Here is a 7,775-nt window from a genome sequence, read left to right on the forward strand (position 1 = left end):
AAAAAATCCCTTTTTTTTTTTAAAAAAAAAAAAAAAAAAAAAAAAAAAAAAAAAAAAAACGTATAACATGTTTTTGGGATTTCTGCTTATTGTCACAGGTGGGGGAGAGAGTGGTGGTGGGGGGGGGGGGCAGACGAAGGGAAGGAAAAGTGACCTGTCCTTTTATTGGGCAGCTGATGATGTCATATCACCACACAGATTCTTTGGTCTCTAAGTAAACCAGCTCATCCACATGCTGATTGGCTGCTGGTCTCAGAGAGGGGGGAGGGTGTTTTTTTTTTCTTTTTTTCTCTCTCTCGTTTTCTCTTGCCTCTGGATTAATCCCTGTTCCTGAGCGAGCTCATCTTTGTGTTTTATTTCCTGCCTTTCTCGTAACTTCTGCAATTACTCCTAAATTCCACCTCATAATTTCAAGCAAAATTGGAGGACTTAGAGGCACAAGTGGGTGATTAGATGCGTGCCTTCTCCTTAGGATGCAAGCAATCTTGTTAACAAAAGACTGAAAGTGTTGGGATGCTTCTCCAGTTTGAAATCCAATAAAAATTAGCCCCTAGCTTGTTTTCCTCTGGCTTGTTTTCATGACTGTGACAAACAGCGGCCTGAACTCCGCATTGCACTGGTTGGCCTCTGCAGTGAAACACAATGCCATGGGCCTCCATCGTGCTCATGTCTGGGGCTACAGGTGACCAGCTGTCTGCCTACGCTCCTCTCCTCAGGGACAGCTGGAGCCATCAATCAGCAAGCTGGCCCCCGCTCCCCCCCGTCCAAACCCCGAAGCCCTGTTGTGACCGTCTGCTCCGCCTGACCGCCACCACAACACCACTGAAAACATCGCAGGACTGCCTCATCTGGGCTGACCATCCTCTGGGGAACAAATGTATTTATACCCATTGCACTTTCTCTCATTTTCTCACATTACAATAATAGACTTTTGTGTATTTTAAAAGGATTTTCTAATAGCTTCAGCAATCTGTTGTTTTTTTCTTCTTCTTCCTTTTTTGTTTGATTAACAAATAGCTGAGCGTACACATACACGTGCAAACTGTTGTTTTTGTTCTTATTTTAACTTTCTCTAAAATTTTTATTGTTGTACTCAATGTCTGTACAAAGTGAATACTTGCGCACACAATGTTGGCCAATAATTCTGATTCTGCTGCTGATGCGGCCCACTTCCCTGTAATCTATTGTTACCAGCTACATAAAAGGTATTAAAAGTATGGGGTTTATTATCCCTCCTGATTACTTGTATCACATTAAACCTCTGGCACACGTGGTACTAGCGAACATGTCACTTCCCGATCCAAATCCATTTTCGACATGCAATTAGAACACACGTAATTCGGGTTGTGATGTTCATTCCCACACTCGGCTCTAACTTTGTTTGACACAAACAAGTATTCAAGAATACTTTCTCAAGGCAGAGCACCTCGTGTGTTCAGTGGCTTTCTCTGATTTTGTTTACGCCACGTTTTGAATTTTAGCTTCTCCATCCAATGTCCACATCTTAATTCAACAATCAGTTTTATGACGCCTCCGACGGCCATAAACCGCTTGGCTGTTGAGGCCACCATTCGCAGCACGTGCAGTCACAGTTCTTTCTCCCTCTGCAGATGGAAAGCATTGAAGCCCATTATTGCGCTCTTTGAGGGGCGTCTTATGAACTCTTTGGCACACTTTTAAAGAGAGTGGCCCTAATGTATTCAGGCCTGATTCACAGCGGCTTTGGCACTACCATCCCCCCATCAGGCATGCACACTCGCCTGGCTACTTTTTTTTTTTTTTTTCTCTCAGAAGAGAGAGGTAAACGTGTGAGACTCAGCGTTCCCTACAACTTTTCCTTGTTTGTTAAAAAGAGCAATTGATGGGCCTGACAAAAGGGACTTCAAAGGGGGCAGCATGAAAGGCAGGAGTCCTATGGTCAAGACATTTCCTGTTTATCTCATGAGAAGTTTATGAAGGATGCTTCATCACGGTCCCAGAAACTCATGAGGAGTTCTTTAATGCTGCCCAGATCTGACGGTTACATAACGCGAGCCTGTTGAAACAACATTGTCGAACTTGTGCCGGTGATCTGGTGTTTGCCAACTCCGCTGCTATAATTAGGCACTGCACTGCAGTGAACCACAGAAGAGGCCGAGTGAGTAAGAATGTCTCCAAGCTCTCCGGGACAGAGGACTAATTGTTAACACTGCTGATTATTAGGGTACTTTTTTTTTTTTTTTTTTTTTAAGGAGAGCAAAATTCCTCAGCAGCAGCTGTGACTGCCGCTGTTCATGTGACTGTCAGCTTCTTCCTTCGGGCTGTGGATGGTTCATTGTTGTGTCTTAAAGGGTTGCCGGGCGACAGGAAAGTGAGGCTGGGGTGGAGTCTGTCTGGACACACAGACTCCGTCACACACCCTCATCTGCTCTCTGCGGCACACCTTGGACACATGAAAACACAAAACAGCCACTCAGACAAGTATCATTATCAGCACGTGGAGTCTGGGCCGAGTAAACAGAAATCACATGGAGTATCATTAGATACAATACATGCTTTTAAATGCCCCATGGATTTGAGGTAGTTTAAGTCTCCTTCTGTTGGTCTTTCACATAAAATCATAGTAAAATTGTTGAAAAAAAAAAAAAAAACGAAAAAAGTTCTGAGGGTTTATTTATTTTTTTCTTGTGGCGTTATAACTGTCACCAGCTGATAAAATTTCCATCATTCTGACTTTGTTCAACCTTTTAAAAAACACAGCTTATCTATTTTTATTTAATATGTAACATATATTTATAATAAAGTTAATATTATGCTTTTTTTTTTTTTTTTAGCATTGTACAGTCTGTCACTTTCGCACACATTTTCCAAATTTCCAGACGAGCAGTGATCTCTGTTATCTGACCCACCGATTACCACAGAACCCTGCATAAATGCTGATTTATGTTTCCAGTGAAACTACTAAAGAAAACAGCCGACATGCAGTAAATCATGTTTGCATCCTGTTATGTGATAATAGTGTATCACTTATTAATTTGAAAAGGCACTTCAAACACTGTCGGTTCCCGTCGGCGGCTGTTTCTGCTCCTACTCAGCTTTGGTGCTTATTTTTGCCTTCGAGGGTGACGCCCTAAACAAGGAGACCCTCAGGCTCAACAAGCTGTTGAGGAAAAGGCTCCCTTATTAGCAGGCAGCAATTAGCAGGAGGCTAGGAACACTTCTTTGGGAAACATCTCCCCACATATCTGAGCAAAAAACCCCTCTATTGATTTTGGGCAGGATGCTTTGCTAGGCGTTTTTTAGGTGTAGCTGAGAAAGTAACGCCTGTCCATGGGCAGGGTCACTCAAAAATACCTGGGAGGAGCACATCAGAGGAGGGATGGATGACTCTGTCGTTTCCACTGAATGTGTTGCAAATGGATCGCGTCGGTATGTTACAACACCGTGGAATGCCAAATATGCGAACTGCTGTTGAACTACAGATGTACTTTACAGTCGCGAACGCTGTTGTCTGTATGCATTTATTTGTGACAGTGTTTAACAAATAAACCACCATTGTGCATTTTAGTGTTACATGTGCATTAATGAATATTTTTGAACAACACAACTGTAAATTACAGTTGTCCAGTTGTCCAAAACAATGGCTTTAGAACTGTGAGTAGAAATTGTAGATTCAGACATACTCAGGATTTGAATTAAAATTTTGTTAAATCACACTCAGGAACGATTTTTTATTTATTTATTTTTTTTAAGAATTCTTTAGCATGTCAAGTTCAATGACCTACAACAGCTCTTCCAAGGAAACTCCTCTGAAAATCAACTACTGCTGAGAAACCCAACTAACTAGACTGTGTGGAAATTCTCTCTCTCTCTGTCTCTGTCTCTCTTTCTCTCACTTTATCTATTTATCTAGTTTCAGAACCGGGCTAGTAGCACTGTTATCTTGCAGCAAAACAGTCCTGTGTTTGAATTCAGGCTTGGGTCTCTAAACATGGAGTTTTTGCTTGTGTGGGTTCTCTCTGGATACTCCATCTTCCCCCCACAGTCCAAAAAAATGACTGTAAGGTCAACTGGTCTCTCTAAATTGTCCTTAGTTGTGAGCGTGTGCACTCATTGGTGTTTGTCCTGGCGTGTCTTTGTGTTGCCCTGTGATAAACTTCTGACCTGCCCTGGGTGTACTCCGCCTCTCACCCAATAATAGGCTAATAGGCACCAGCCCCGGCCACAACCCGGCAACCCTGCAAGCATAGGTAAGTACAGCAGATATGTGCAAAAATAAAAGCAATGTAACATAAAACTTTCTAGATCAAGATGATACAGCCTGCAAATTTGCTCTGAGATAATTAGTCTATCTATAGACAGACCTACCAATAATTTGCAGAAACTTCTTTTTAAAATAACACTATTTATGAAATAGCATAAGATCATGTCGGGATGCCAAAAGCGGCAATACATTTTAAGTATTTTACAAAGAAATTCTGCAGTTATTGTTTGGCCTACTTTGTTCAATTATGTTTTTTCTCAATCTGCAAAATTGCACAGCATAAAATATGAGGGAAGAATAAATGTCCTGCTGCTGCACGTGTGCATGTCTGGATTACTTGTTGGCATGTTTGACGCCCTACTGAAAAATGAGGAAGGACGAGCAAGAACGAAAGCACACACGCTGGCTTACTGTATCGTCATCACATTGTGACGTTACAGAAGACTGGCTGCTTGTTTGTCATTTCCTTATATGGTACGTGTGCATGTTTGTTTCCTGTCTCTGAAACGATTCCTAATTTTTTTTTAAAGTCTATTTTATTTTATTTATTTTTTTTACAATTTTACAGTACTTTTATGTTTGCAGTGCTGTAAAAAAGTTGCGGTTTTTTCCAGACTTTGCTTTTTTTTGTGTCACCCTTACATGTTTTAGATAATTATACAGATATTTAAAATATAGTTCTTGTGTGACAGTTTCCTTTTTTTAAGCAATGAATTAACTATGATTAACCACCCTTTTTTTGGAAAACTGGGTTCAATTTCAACTCCTCACACTCAGATCTGATTATAGCATAAACTGTGGAACAAAAAAAATAATCACTTCACCAATCTGACAACAGGAAATATACTTGGAGATAAAAAAAAAACCAAAGGATGATGCAGATTCAACCATATTGGTTATTTACTAAAGTGTGTTTACAGTTTTAATGGTTTTCCTTTTGGTCACCTGTGGGAGATGTGTACAGAAAAGCATGACAATATCATGGAAAATGACATCTTCTTCTCTTGTCTTACTGGATTTAAAGAGTGGCTTTGAGAAATACACTTCAGTGTCACATTACATTTATACTCCAGAGAGCAAAGAAACTCAGGGGGTAGCTAATTAAAAGTCACCTGACAGTGATCAATTAAAAATCAAGTTAAAAAACTGATTTACTCCTATTTTCTTTTAGTTATGTCTGTGTATGTATGTTTATGGACGTAGGGAGGATAAATTGAACAAAACCATGTCGTCAGCATGTAGTTTTTATGCTCCTCAGCTGTAGAATCATAGTGAAACTGTTAGAAGAAAACCTCATATATCCATTTATATGACTTTCTAGGAAATAAGACAAATTTGCTTCTAAATTCAAGTTATACTTCAGCACATGCTTTTTCTGATACTTTCATAAGATATTTAGCAATGAAACAATGGAGGGTATTGTAAAACTGATCAACTTTTGCCCATCAGTTGGAAAACCTTTTTAATTCACGACCTAAAACATGACCTGTCAAGTACTTTTAAAATGTTAATTTGTTTCAAATGTGCATTTTAACACTTCTTGCCCAAATCCAATTTTTTATTTTTATTTTTACAAAGTCTGTCTTGCTTCCAGTGTAAATTTCTTCACTTTTTTTTCCCCCCACTTCAATTCTTGTTAAAGCACTTTGTTTCCCCTATAATGTTCACATTAAGATAATTCCTGTTTGTTATGGTAAACGATTGCGTTTCCTCTGAAAAAAAAAGTCTTCAGTTGTGCGCTCTGTCTGTAAAGAACGTGAGTCATACTCAGACAGCTTAGTCAGTGTTTTCCCTGAAATGCAACCATTGGCCACACCAATAATAATTTAGCAACTCACGTATCAAATGGAGATGATATTATTCTGTTGAGTAATCCCATCAGTCTTTAAAGATAGTTTAGCTGTAAATCTGTAAACGATTTGTACAAACTCACCGCTAGAGTCACGGCTTCATGCTCAATGTTTAACTGCAAATCAGTCACACACTGCTGCCTGCCTGTTAAGATATCCTACTCTCCCCCGACAAAAACAAAAAAACAAACAAAACAAAAAAAACACAAGCCTCTGGTGTGGTTTGTGTGCAGCAAAATGAAGCAATATATATGGCTCTTTTATTTTCTCACGCAGGTAATCGGGGTACAGTAACACGGGAGGACGGGCAGCCAGGCAGGAAGCAGCGTGGGCAGTCTCCCTGTGTCACCGCCTGCGTCAGACCAGACGCCAGGAGGGAGTTTTCCACTGACGAAAAAGGCTGCGCTTCTCGGCAGTCTGCTTCAGACAAGGGAAGCGCTTCGGCTGGTGAGGAGCCCAGGAGACAATAGCAGCGAGAGCTGTCTATACATACACACAATTCTATACGGGGGATTCGCGCACTGGTTTTTTGTTTGTTTGTTTTTCCCTCCTCCTCCTCCTTTTTTTTTTTTTTTAAATTCACATATTTTATTTCTTGCGCTTATTCGGATTACTCTCCCATCGATTGATTATCCAGTCCTTCTTTTGATTCCCAATGGTGATCGGATACTTAAATTGGTGAGTATCGCTATACTGAGCGGCGTAATTTATCTGCTTATTCTGTTTGAATGTTTTTAGTTGTTTGGTCGGTTTCAAGTATTTCCACATGGTTTGCGTAAGGGAACCGTTGTGACTGGTTGATTTTAAGGGCTTTTATTGTCTTTGCTGCCTTTCTTAAAAGAACGACTGTCGCTCAAGTTGTCGATTTATTGTTGTGAGGCGCTTGGACACTTAAATCTGTTAAAGTGAGTTTTAATCTAGCAACATATTTTTTTTTTTTTATTGACGCAAAATAAAATAAAAAATTAACAAACAAAGGTAGCGGCAAAGATTTTAAAAATAATAAGTTGACCGAGTCGCGATTCCAGCCAATCGGATTCATTCATTTGCTTCCTATATGCTCTTATTCTGGTTCATATAAACTCCACAGCTCTCATTTAGTGGTTGAACGCAACTATATAGAGTATTTTGTGCTCGTGGCTTCATTTATATGAACTGTTGATGAGGTCGGCTTTGTGTATTGAGTCTCTGTGTATTGAGTTTGTGTGTGTGGGTGTGTGTGTGTGTGTGTGTGTGTGTGTGTGTGTGTGGAGTTGTTCACCTCCGTGGTGCTGGTGCGCCTCTTGTAACGAGAGCGACTCCTGAAGGCAGTACATGTGAGCGGCCAGCTGACAGGGCTGCTGTCATTAGAATTAGCATTAATCATGAGGAATGATCGGGTCAGGGAGGGAGAGGGGGCGACTCTGTTTGCGCATGTGCAGAGTAGATTTGATCATTGATTCTTGATTAATTTGATTAGGATACTATTTCTTTTAAAGTGAATGCTCTGTGGCAGGTGGACGTTCAATGAGCACTTTCTTGTTTGAATTAACAGTTTTGCATGACAACAAGCAGTTATTTCTGAACGTATGAGTTAATTTGCAGATGATCAGCTTACATGTGCTGGATGTGTTTTATTGTCGCTTTAAAAAAAAAAAAAAAAAAAAAAAATTCGTTTTTTTTTTCCCCCAAATCCATTTTGG

The 7,775-nt window shown here is 40.0% G+C and overlaps 1 protein-coding gene and 1 long non-coding RNA gene across 2 annotated transcripts in view; one reads left to right on the forward strand and one right to left on the reverse strand.

Moving 5' to 3' along the window:
• Window positions 1-1,930: 1,930 nt before the first annotated feature.
• Window positions 1,931-7,740, reverse strand: LOC106948902 (uncharacterized). Its single transcript, XR_001425279.1, has 2 exons — window positions 7,355-7,740; window positions 1,931-2,422 (listed from the first exon to the last, which is right to left on the reverse strand). It is a non-coding gene; the product is annotated as an uncharacterized LOC106948902 (long non-coding RNA).
• csrnp1b (cysteine-serine-rich nuclear protein 1b) overlaps window positions 6,455-7,775 on the forward strand; it is a 16,005-nt gene continuing 14,684 nt past the window's right edge. The window contains exon 1 of the mRNA XM_015034791.1: window positions 6,455-6,771. The gene's annotated coding sequence lies outside the window, so the exon portion shown is untranslated. The remainder of the gene's footprint in view (window positions 6,772-7,775) is intronic.

Source organism: Poecilia latipinna, unplaced genomic scaffold, assembly GCF_001443285.1.
Source record: "Poecilia latipinna isolate Pla-1442-1.1 unplaced genomic scaffold, P_latipinna-1.0 Scaffold311, whole genome shotgun sequence".
In the NCBI taxonomy this organism is placed as follows: Eukaryota; Metazoa; Chordata; class Actinopteri; order Cyprinodontiformes; family Poeciliidae; genus Poecilia; species Poecilia latipinna.